The 12,075-nt window shown below is 59.7% G+C and overlaps 1 protein-coding gene across 3 annotated transcripts in view; it reads right to left on the bottom strand.

Annotated features, from left to right (window-relative positions):
• The window catches only part of LZTS3 (leucine zipper tumor suppressor family member 3), a 44,847-nt gene extending 33,527 nt beyond the window's left edge, over window positions 1-11,320 (bottom strand). The window contains exon 1 of one of the 3 annotated variants that reach the window (XM_086889714.1): window positions 11,055-11,320. The gene's annotated coding sequence lies outside the window, so the exon portion shown is untranslated. The remainder of the gene's footprint in view (window positions 1-11,054) is intronic. The other 2 variants (XM_086889715.1, XM_086889716.1) reach the window with 2 other exon arrangements.
• Between the last annotated feature and the right edge of the window lie 755 nt (window positions 11,321-12,075).

Genomic DNA, 12,075 nt, shown 5'->3' with positions numbered 1-12,075 from the left:
CGACCCCGGCAGCACCACAGATGGAAACGTGTCCCAGGGAGGAGCTTTGGTTTGGGGTGTCGTGGTTATTCTGGTTAAAAAATGAGGTATCACAGAAGCATGGAAAGGTTTGGGCTGGAAGGGATCCTGAGGCTCATCCCATTCCCTTTCACCCCCTGCCATGGGCAGGGACACTTCCCACTGTCCCAGGTGGCTCCAAGCCCCATCCAACCTGGCCTTGGACATTTCCAGGGATCCACAGAGATCCACAGCTTCTCTGGGCTCCCTGTGCCAGGGCCTGCCCACCCTCACAGGGAACGATTTCTTCCCAGTCCTTAAGGTAAATCTGTCCTCTGGCAGTTTAGAGCCATTCCCTTTGTCCCTCGTTTTTCTCATGGAAGTTCACAACGCTGGATCTTGACTGGATCCCAAGGGACTGGGCCAGGGATGGTCCTCCCAGCCCCCCTCCTCCCTGTGCAGCTGCTGCTTAAAGGAAAAGGGATGGGGGAGATGAGGACCTCACTGATCTCATCCCGTTTCCCCTGAGCCCCAGAGCTTTTCAGGGATGCCTCCCACCCAAAGTTGTAGTTGGATCCCCCAAAAGGTTTGCTGCCATCAGAGGACACTCTCCCTGGTACTGCCTGCTCCCTCCTCGCTCAGTCTAACGCTGTTTCATCCTCCAGGAATTTTTGGCAGGGAATTATGACCTGTGAGAAAAGCTGCTTCACTTGGTTTATCTTTAACCCAGTGTTTGAGTCATCTCCAGTTGCATTTTGAGGTAGAGTGGAGTCACATCCCCTCATCCTTTCACCCCATAAACAGGGACTTTAACCCATTTTAGGTTCTGTAACAGCTACTCTGGGTATTTTAGTGGCTCTGAGGCACTCCAGGAGTTAAAAATCCCAGCACCAGGCTGTGGTTCCCCTCTGGAAGCTCCACTGCAGCTGAATCACCTGCAAAAGGTGTCCCTGGAGCAGGAGCCACCTCACTGCTGCCATCCCCACCTCTCGCCGGCCACTGGCCACCCCCAGGGAGGCAGAATCCCCCAAGGTAATTCATGCCAATTACTGCAATCAGCTAATTAGCAAACGAGATCGATTCCAATGAAGTTACGGTGTCAACAGCTATTATGCAAGCTTGTGTGTGCTGGAGGAAAGCCATCCTGAGAGTCCCGGCGGTCAAAAAGCCCTCGGGGGTGGGAATTGGGGAGAGGTGAAAGGGATGTGGGGGGTAGCAGGGAAATTAAGGGGGAAAAAAACTCATGGCTGAGACAAATTAAGGAGGAAAAGTGTTGAGAATGGAAAGCGATGCAGGTAATTGCTTGTAAACACAAAAGGGATGATGGAGAGGGGTGATTGTCACCAGCCAGGCTGGGATGAGAGGGAGAAATCAGCTCTTCACTGGGGAATTATCCGGGCTCCTCTGTAGGGATCCCCCAAAAATGGGAAGCAGGGGAGGTTCTCCCTCCTGGAAAACTCCAGGGTGAGCCATCCTGGAAAGAGCTCCGTGATAGATTTAAAAGCACGACAGGCTCTCTGCTCCCGGGACACCCACGGGGACCATCTCTCCAGTGAAAACCGAGCGCCACTTTTGGGAGGGATTCGCCAGCCTGGGCTTGCTCCCGACGGGAATTCCAGCCGGGCTGGCTCCATCATTCCCCCTTCGGGAAGCCCAAGCCTGAAGCTGGATGGGGCGGCGAGGGTGGGACACCGGGAGCCTGGTGTAAAGCCTGCAGAGACATCTGCTAATCCTCCCTAAACCCGCTGCGATGGATTTAAAGGGTGTTTTTGTCGCTCGCCCCCGGGATCAAGATCCTCAGAGGATAAGCGTCCGGAGGAAATGAAGGGATTCTTCTCCCCGCAGGGGGCATGAAAGGGAGACCGGGCTCCCGCAGGGATGTCCCCGGGGAGGTGCGGGTGTCACCTCACATCCCCCGTGCTGTCCCCCGGGATGCTGCCCTGATGTCGCGCTGGAGCTGGGGCAGGAGTTTGGCTGCCCGCCTCGGGAGATGACAGATGCCCTGGTTTTATCCCTGAGGAACATTATCCGGCGCTCCAGAATGCCTTTTAAACCCTGGAGGGGTGCAAAATTGCTTTGAGCTCCAAAGCCAAGGGTGGGGAGCTGGAGGAAAGGGTTTTGTGTCCCGGGCAAAGCCGAGATTGGGGCTGGAACACCTTGTCCTGCCTGTCCTCAGCTTCTCCTCTAAGGATGAGAGCGAAAGACGTCAATGGATTGATGGGAAGCTTCATTAAAGAAGGGAAAAATCAAGTTTTCCGGCTTGGAGGAATAACCTCTGGGTGGTGGATGTACCCACAGAAATGCTGGGATGGCTGTGCCAGGAGCGTTCGTGGCTCGGGGTGGCTGCCCAGGGATCCCTCGGGTGCCTTGCAGGACTTGTTTTTAAATCTATCTAAAACCCTGAAATGCCACACCTCGGCCAGGAGCAAACGTGCGGAACAAACCAGCATCAATCAGCCCTGGAGCTCGGGGCTTGGCTGAGGAACCTCTTCCCAAAGCCACGTACCCACCTCCCACAGCCCTGCCTGGAGCCGGGCTGGCTGCTCCGGCTCACCCCGCACATGGCAGGGAGAGGGAAATAATCCCTCCTTTCTTTTCCAGCCATCAGGAATGCACCACACCTGGTGCCCCTCGGGGAGTGTTTGCTGTCCCGGCGGGCGCCGATTGTTTGCCCGGAGATTTTATTTTTTTATATATATATATTTTTTTTAAAATGAAATATTATTATTAAAAGCTAATTTGGGCCCCTGAGAGCGTGGAGGGGAAGGCAAAGCTCTTGGCTGGCACTGAGGAATGTCAACAGGCCGGGGCTGGGTTTGGCTGGTCCCAAAGCCCTCCTGGGCTGCAGGAGATGGGTTTGTCTGGGCTCTGCTGGAAAACAGACTTGTTTTTTTTGGGGATTTGGGGATTACCCACCCCAAACACGTGCAGGAGGCACATCCACCCCTTCAGCCGCCAGATCAGGTTTTGAAATACCTCATCCTGGTCCCCAGATCAGCTCCCATTCCGTGTACAATCCCTTGGGAGGCTGCAGTGCAGCCCGGCCGAGGGGAAACTGAGGCTAAGGAACCTGCCAAGGACGGCACAGTGCCAGTAGCAGGGAACAAAACACACGAAAAACTTTCCATTTGGGACTCAACAGCACTAAAACCACTCCAGCATCTTGGGGACACCCTGATCCCCAAAGAGAGCAAGCCCTGGGGCTTGGAAAAGCGCCGGGAGGGAGGAAGAGTGGGGCAGGCGGGAGGAAGAGCACAGCAGGTCGGAGAGGGAGCAGAACAAACTCCAGCAGCTGGCTGGGCACCAGCTCGGCAGCAGTGATTTATTATTGACATTGCTGGAGGAGCTGGGAGAACATCAGGGTCTCCCTGAGCCTGGCACGAGCTTTATGGGCTGTGCTCAGCCCGCTCCTGGAGACGGGTGTTTGTGTCCTTGCTGAGCTGCGGTGGGTGGAGGTGTGGATTTTCCTAGCAGAGACCTTTGGAGAAACGTGTTTGTTGGAGGAAAGAGAGATCTGAGCCAAGAACAGGTCCTGGTCTTTCCAGAGCCCCCCTCTCCTGAGCAGGGACCACCAGGGACCCCCTGCTCTGGGCAGGAGAGCCATGGGGTGCAGGGGCCTGCGGGGATGGAGCTCTGCCCGTCTCGTCCCAGCATCCCTGATGATTTTGGGGGATGTTTTCCTCTTCTCCTTTCTGCCCTGGTGGCTCTGAGCCACCTTCAGGACCCATTCCAGCCGATCCTCACAATGGGAACAGCCTTTCCTGCCTTCCCATCCCACACTTTGAAAGGTGACGTGCACACAGCCTGGCTGAAACAAACACCATGTCCCTGTCCCCTGTCCCTGTGCCCTGCCCCTGTTCCTGTCCCTGTCCCCATCCCCTGTCCCCTGCCCCCTGCCCCCTGTCCCCTGTTCCTGTTCCTGTCCCCTGTCCCTGTCCCCTGTGCCCTGTCCCCCATGCCCTGTCCCCTGTCCCTGTCCCCTGTCCCTGTCCCCTGTCCCTGTCCCCTGTCCCCTGTCCCCTGTCCCTGTTCCTGTCCCTGTTCCCTGTCCCCTGTCCCTGTTCCCTGTCCCCTGTCCCTGTCCCCTGTCCCTGTCCCCTGTCCCTGTTCCTGTCCCCTGTCCTCCATCCCCTGTCCCCTGTCCCCTGTCCCCTGTCCCCTGTCCCCTGTCCCCTGTCCCTCTCCCCTGTCCCTGTCCCCTGTCCCTGTTCCTGTCCCCTGTCCTCCATCCCCTGTCCCCTGTCCCCTGTCCCCTGTCCCTGTCCCCTGTTCCTGTCCCCTGTCCCTGTTCCCTGTCCCCTGTCCCTGTCCCCTGTCCCCTGTCCTCCATCCCCTGTCCTCCATCCCCTGTCCCTGTCCCTGTCCCTGTCCCCTGTCCCTGTCCCCTGTCCCTGTCCCCTGTCCCTGTCCCTGTCCCCTGTCCCTGTCCCTGTCCCTGTCCCCTGTCCCTGTCCCCTGGCCATTCCTGGCAGTGCTGGAGGCAGGGACTGCACTGCAGGGGGATGTCTGAGGTGAGACATCTCCGCTGGGATGGCTTGGCTGCTCCTCCAAGTGCTTGCCAAGGGCAGAGCCGGGGATGTAATGAAGGCAGCGGCCCATGGGGAGTGGAAGGAGCCTGTGCTAGATCAGCTGATATAATTAGAAAGCGGGGACAAGGAGATGAGCTCCTGTGCCCGAAAGCTGGGCTGTCTTTCCCAGCTCCAGCAGCTGGGCTAATAAAAGCTCCGACCTCCCCCTGTGCATCATCTCCAGCCTGGGGGCACTGCCATGGCCGGGAGAGCGGGAGGAGCTCCCACATTCCAGCCTTCCCAGGGATGGGGCATCTACAGCCACTCTGGGCCACAGCCACCACCATCACCTCGGCCACCTGGTGACCTCTCACCCCCTCACCTGGGCCCACGGGGACTGGGGTCTGGCCCTCAAAACCACTCTCCAAGTTGACTTTGCCAACCAGCTCCATCTCCAGGTTGTGTCTCCTCATGTTTTGGTTCAGGCAAGAACCCCCAAACAGCCCCCAAATGGGCCCAAAATGACAACCTGTGTGCAAAACCCTCGGGCCAAGCCCTGTGGTGATGGTGGGGAGATGGTGGATGTGTATGGGAACATCTCCACCAAATGAGATGACAGACTGGGAGAGCTTGGAGAAGAGAAAACTCTCAGGACACCTTCCAGCACCTTCCAGTGCCTAAAGGGCCTCCAACAGAGCTGGAGAGGGACTTAGATGGGATATTTGGAAAAAATTCCTCCCTGGGAGGGTGGGGTGGCCCTGGAAGAGAAGCTGTGGCTGCCCCTGGATCCTGGAAGTGTCCAAGGCCAGGCTGGACAGGGCTTGGAGCCACCTGGGACAGTGGAATGTGTCCCTTCTCAGGGCAGACAAGATGGTTTTAAGGTCCATCCCAATGCAGACCATTCTGTGAAATCCCAACCCCACAAGCCAGAGTTTCCCCATGGAAGAAGGGATCTCCATCCATCTGCAAACCCAGCTGGTCTCCTCTGGCAGCACCAGGAGCAGGAGCAGGAGAACCCAACACCTCCAAACTGACCTCGCAGCAAGGATTCAACAGGATTTAGCAGCAGGGAAACCCCGGATATTTGGGCAGTGCAGAACACACCTGGGCAGGCTGGGACAAGCAGTATTCCTGCTGGATTTCTGGGACACATCCAGCTCCTCAGGAGAGGATGGAATGGACCCTTCTCAGGGCTGGAGGGAAGGGAACGTGGAGAACCAGAGAACCGGGCTCTACAACAACAAGGCACCTTGAAATCCTGAGCCTACAGAGAAGAAACTCCTGGGGGTGTTTAGGAGTGGTTTAGGTGCAGGATGAGACCCAGCCTGGTGCACTGGGCTCATTCTCACCTCCCAAAATAAATAAAATAATAAATATAATAAATATTTAAAATAAATCCCCCCCATCCCATCCTGCTCCCGACTTGTCCCTGGCAGGCAAGGATCTGTTGGACATCACAGACCTTCCCAGCAGGGAACCAACTCCCTCCAGCGTTGGACAGACAGTCAGCCACTGCTTATCCCAGGTTTTCATTCCTGGTTTGGATCATTATTTTTATTACTGGTGCTGGGCTTCCAAAGGAAAACATATCTTTGGGCCACATACCAAGGGATTTGGTTAATTCGTCACCCGCAGACGCACAGATATTTATTTAAAAGCGCCTCTTGTTATGTTACTTGGCAACTTCTGAGCCCGTGTGTTTCTCCAGCTGATAAATATTTGTGAGGTTGGTTGTGTGAAGAGCAGCATGTGTTAATGATCTGATTGCCTTTTTCCCGGGCTCCCTGCAAAGGGAACGGGCTCTGCTGCCCATGGGTGGGAAAGGACCTGGAGGTGCTGGGCAGCAGGGACTGGATGTGAGCTCAGGTGGGCAAGAGGCCACTGGCACCTGGCTTGTGGCAGCTCTGGGGTGGCAGCAGGGCCAGGGCAGTGCCCGTCCCCTGTGCTGGGGGCACTTCTGGGCCCCTCACAAAAAGATCTGGAGGGGCTGGGGAGAGTCCAGGGAAGGGAACGGAGCTGGGGAAGGGTCTGGAGCCCCAGGAGCTGCTGAGGGAGCTGGGAAAGGGGCTCAGCCTGGAGAAAAGGAGGCTCAGGGGGCCCTTCTGGCTCTGCACAACTCCCTGCCAGGAGGGGACAGCCGGGGCGGTCGGGCTCTGCTCGCAGGGAACAGGGACAGGAGGAGAGGGAACAGCTCAGGCTGGGCCAGGGAAGGCTCAGGGTGGACACCAGGAAGAGTTTTTTCATGGAAGGGGTTGCTAAGCATTGGAAAGGGCTTTCCAGGGAGGTGGTGGAGTCACAACCCCTGGAATTACCCAAGGAACGACGGGATGTGGCATTCAGTGCTGTGGGTTAGTTGGGGTGGTGGGTGGAGGTGTTTGGTCAGAAGTTGGTACTCGATGATCCCAGAGGTATTTTCCAACCTGAATGAGTCTGGGATTCTGGGATTACACCTGTCTAACCCTGGAGCACCCTGCTGCCTCTGGAGCATCTCGCTGTGATCAGGACTTGGCCCTGAAGGAAAGAGAGGCTCATAATGGGCTCAGACAAAGCTCATCCTTCTGCCCCAGGAGCCACATAAAGCCAGCAGGACCCACATCTTCATGGCAAAACCCCCCCAGTTTTGTGAGATGGAAACTCAGCCAGAATCCCTGCAAACCTGATTCCCAGCCCTGCAGGAATTCCTGCAGCTCCTGCACGGCTCAAGGGGACTTTCAGCTCCCTCTGCCAGGACAGCTCTTGGCTCCAGCCAAACCTGGAGCATAAGGCAGGAGCCATCCCAATCTCCTGAGAGCTGCCTTATCCTTGCTTTCCTTGCTGTTTAGGGAGCTCCATGGACCTTCTTCCCACCCTTGGTGGGGCTCATCCCGGTCCTTTCCCCCATGGAGGTGCCCAGGGCTGTGGGGTGACGGAAGAGCTGAGTTTTGGGTGCTTTGGGGAACCACCTGGATTCTTGCAGGATCTCAAGGTGCTTGGCCCACCACCACCTCCTCCAGGATGAAGCATCACAGCCCAGCCACGGCTCCCGGTGCCGCCGTGTCCTGCAGGAACCGTGGAATCCTGGAATGGTTTGGGATGGAAGGGACCAGGGACGCCACTCCCCAGAGCAGCTTCCCACAAGCAGAGGATGAATCCAGGGGTCCAGCATGGCTTTACCCATGGAGCAGAGGTGTGGGGCAGCCAGAGGGGTTGGGGGGTCCCTGCCTGCTCCCCAGTCCCGAGGGCAGGGATGTCTGGGCTCCTGGCCTCGTGCCTCCATCTCACTTTCAGATCCCTCAAATAATAACCGTGTTTGCCAGCTCCTGTGACAGGAATGACTAATGGGAAAGATCCTCTGTGAAGGGAAACAAGAAATTTCCTTGTTTCACCCTTTGTTTGCTGGATTTCTCTGACAGCCCCGGGCATGGCTCCGTTCCCCTTCGGGAGAAAGCAGATTTTAACCCCTTTAACAGCTCCAGCAACACCCTCTTAACTCTAAACCTTCCCTGCCGGGATATAACTCCCTTCAGGAACTTTTTTGCAGCCAGTTTATCCACATTCCTGCTCCATCCACATGGAGTTATCACGCAGCGAGTGCCTCCGACTGCTGATGCAACGTGGTTTTCACAGTGCATGTGGAAAACACCCTCCCCATCTGCCTGGCTTTTTGCAAGTCAGGGGACCCGTCTTTCTGCCTCTTTTCCCGTTTTTCCAAGGGATGGGTGGTGAAAGGTGCCCTTCCCACGGTGGTGGAAGCAGCAGGGGATGCCCAGGGCTGATGCTGCAGCCCCCAGGGAAGGGGGGGCTCTCCCAATCCCACCTCTTGCAGGAGGAGCTGCTGCTCTCTCCCAGCTGTCCACAGCCAGATGTTGGACTTTGAGACCCTCCTTTTAGATCTGAGGGGGCTGGGAGCTGATCCCTTGGGACACCAGCCCGGTGACCCGGCAAGGAAGAGTTTGGGGAGGAGGGGAGACATGAAGCCACACAGGCACCGCGCCGCTTTTTAAACGCCCACCCCTGCTCCGAGGAGCCAGCGGGGACAATTTCAGCCCTTCCACACTTTCTCCTCCTCCCTGTTGCCATCCCAAGGCCGGCACTCGGGACAAGGCTCCCTCTCCCCTTGCGTGAGCCCGGACACGGCAGGCAGGGAATCACCGCTCCGGCATTTCCACGCCTGTTTGCAGCCCCGTTCGCCTCCCAGCCTTTGCAGAAAATAAATTCCCCAGCCAGGCTGAACTCGGATGACAGCATCGCTGCTATATTTAGCCGCGGCAGATCGCCGCTCCAAGCGGGGCCACACATAAACAAACCCCGGCGCACGGAGCGCTGCGGGATGGAGCAGCCCCCCAATCCTGCCTGCCCCAAACTGGGGGTGCCCTGCGTTCCCTCTCCGTGCCAGCTCCTCCCCGGAGGGCTCAGCGAGGGCGCAGTCCCCCGGAGCAGGCTGGAGGATGAAGGATGTGCTGGAGGGCGCTGGAAGCAGAGCGTGGAGAGCTGGGGGAGTTGCCAGAGGTTATCGCACGGGGCAAGTGGCATCCCCCGGCTGGGACTGGAGCCGCTGGCTCCCAGCTGGAATTCAGCAAGCTGTCGACATTCCCCCCACCTCCTCCCGTGGAATGTGCTGTGGGGCAGAAAATGCCAGAAAAATGCCCCGCTGCAGCCGTGCCCGCCCTCCCCAGCTCCGCTGCGCATCTCCCCGCAGCCTTTCCTGCCTGCTCCGCTCCCTGCCCGACCCTCTGCCGCGGCGCCTGGAGCCCCACGGGGATCCACGGGGTGTGCAGCAGAGGGAGGAGGTTGTGGATGTGCAGCAGGGTCCGTGCCTGGCTCACTGACAGGCCTTGTCCTCCTTCCCCAGCTCCTTGCGTGGGGAAGAGGATGGGGATGCTCGGGAGTGTTCCAGGGGATGCTGAGGGTGCTCCAGGGGATGCTGGGGGTGTTCCAGGGGATGCTCGGGGTGTTCAGGGGATGCTGGGGGTGCTCCAGGGGATGCTCAGAGTGTTCCAGGGGATGCTCGGGGTGTTCAGGGGATGCTCGGGGTGTTCAGGGGATGCTGGGGGTGCTCCAGGGGATGCTCGGGGTGTTCAGGGGATGCTGGGGGTGTTCCAGGGGATGCTCGGGGTGTTCAGGGGATGCTGGGGGTGCTCCAGTGGATGCTGGGGGTGTTCCAGGGGATGCTGAGGGTGTTCCAGGGGATGCTGAGGGTGCTCCAGTGGATGCTGGGGGTGCTCCAGGGGATGCTCGGGGTGTTCAGGGGATGCTCGGGGGCTGCTTAGCGGGGGAATGCTCAGAGGGTACTCAAGGAATGCCCAGGGGGGTGCCCAGGAGGGTGTGCAGCATCCAGCAGCCCAATACCCTCCTATGAAGCAGAGGGTTCATCTGGCCTGGGGGGCCGCTGGTAGCCACAGGTCGCCAGGCTCTCGCCTCGGCTCCGGGGAGGGGACGGGGCTGCAAAGAAGGTCCGGGCTCCCCCCGGGCACACCCAGAGCCGCGGATGGGGCTCTGTGCTGCAGTGCAGCAGCTCCAGCCCCGCTCTCTCCCGGGGAGGTGGCAGAGGGGATGCCCACCTTCACCCTCCCTTCATGGCAGCGCCAGCTCCGCCTGCTCCAAGCGCGGCTCTGCCGGGCCAGCGAGCGGGGTTTGCGGTCGGGAGGAGCAGCAGCCCCGTCCTGTGCTGCTGGGGACGGAGCCCGTGCAGCCGGGACCCCCGGGCAGCCCTGCCCCTGCCCGGGCGAGGGGATCCCCTCCAAGCCGGGAGGCACCGCTGCCTCCTCGGGTGATGGATGTCCCAAGCGGGGATCCCCGCGCCGGGGCGGGCAGGGAAAGCTGGATGCCCGAGGAGTCCCCGCAAAGCCGGGGGAGGCATGGGCGCCTCCCGGGGTGAAGCCTGAGGCGGGGAGCCCCATGTCGTGACGTCCCCCCACGTCCTCCCTCCCTCCCCACCGCCGCTGCTGGGCGAGGGCCACCCAGCACCGAGGCAGATGACATAATTCCCAGCAACTGCACGTTAATCACTCGGCCGCCAGCAAGCTCCTCGCCGTGAATCCAGCCCCCAGCCCCAGCCACCGCTCCCCTCCCCGCCATCACTGCCCAAGGAATAAGGAAATAAATAAAAGGAGACGAGGAAAAGGTGACGAGGGGGAAATAGCCTGGCGCTGGCACTGGCACTCAGGTCTGCACCCCCCCACCCCCGCCGCTCCTCCCCGCCTCGCTCTCTATTTTTGGGTGCTGTCACATCCCAATGGCCCCGCGGGGCCAAATCCAGGCAGCCGCGACTTTAGGCGCAAACACGGCTCCCTCCCCTCCATCACACCCGAAATCGGCGCTGGCAGCCCATCCTCCACCCCGCCCCCCTCCCCAAAATCCTCCCCTCCCCCTCCCCAAATTACATCTGGGTGGGTGGTTCAGGCGAGCGAAGCTCCAGCATCAGATCCCCCCCACCTCGCCCTCCGTGCACCCCACCTCTCTCCACCCCCAAGAGACCCCCCCCCTCTCCCACCCCCCACCCCATCCCACCTCCCCCCTCTCCCAGCAGCGCTCCCCAGTTCCTCCCAGTTCCTCCCAGTCGCTCCTTACTCTTGGCGGGGCTGCTGGGCTGGCGGCCGGCGGCGCTGGCAGGGATGCGCAGGAGCGGGCAGGGATCGGGCAGCGATCAGGGACCGCAGCCGGCCGGCCGCTCCCGTCCGAGGGGTCTCATCTCATTTTGTCCTGTGTCACCAACACACGCACACACACACACACACACACCACACACACACATTCGCAGCCACGTTTTCCCCCCCCTTCTTGCGGCAAACGGCGGCCAGCCCCGACCCCACCCCCTGTCACAGCAGCAGCCTAACAGCGAGGGCCGGGAGGATGGAGGAGGATCTGCTCGCCTTCCCTTTAACTCTTCCCTCGCCACCCCCCAGGACAGGGCTCTGTCCCCGTGGACCTGCCTGGGGATGCTGGGGTGCTGCTTGGGGCTCCCTCACCTTGTGGCCTTGCCCCACAGAGCCCCGGGGCAGGGGATGTTTGGGGTCCGCTGGTTCCCCCGCAGCCTCGTCGCCCTCGTGCCCCCCCAAAAAAGAGCCCTGGAACAGAGCTGAGCCCTGCCACCGCTGCCAGGGGTGTCTCGGGGGCACGGCTGGGGTGTGAGGGGCACGGGCAGCCCCAGGGTGACAGACAAGGCTGGGGGTGGGAACCAAATCTGTCTGCCTGTGTCCACCGTGAAAATCCCATTTTGGTCCCTATTTCCCCCCATTTCCAGGAGCAGAGCCCTTTGGGGTGGAGGGGGCACTGAACCCCTGGGGGTCTCCAGAGCGGGGGGGATGGGAATGAAAAATCAGTGTGGGAGAGGAAAGAACTTTTCCCATCCCACGGAGAATCCAAGGATCTGAGCTCACTGGGGGGGAGGGGCTGGGGGGCAATCTCCCCAAATTCCCTCTTACACGAGAGAAAAAGGGATGACGTGAGCTGAAAAAGGGACATCCAAATGGCCAGGGACTCCAGCTGAAGGCAGGGCAGCTCCTGGCTGCGACATTGCTCGGAGCTGTCTTCTCCAAGGAGAAATGAGAGGTGCCAGAAGGAGAAGGAGAAGCTCATGATGCTGTCCATG

The sequence above is a fragment of the Cyanistes caeruleus genome, chromosome 5 (assembly GCF_971803275.1).
Source record: "Cyanistes caeruleus chromosome 5, bCyaCae1.hap1.1, whole genome shotgun sequence".
NCBI classification, from domain to species: domain Eukaryota; kingdom Metazoa; phylum Chordata; class Aves; order Passeriformes; family Paridae; genus Cyanistes; species Cyanistes caeruleus.
Note: the sequence above shows the minus strand (reverse complement) of the source record. Positions and strands in the feature narration are given on the sequence as shown.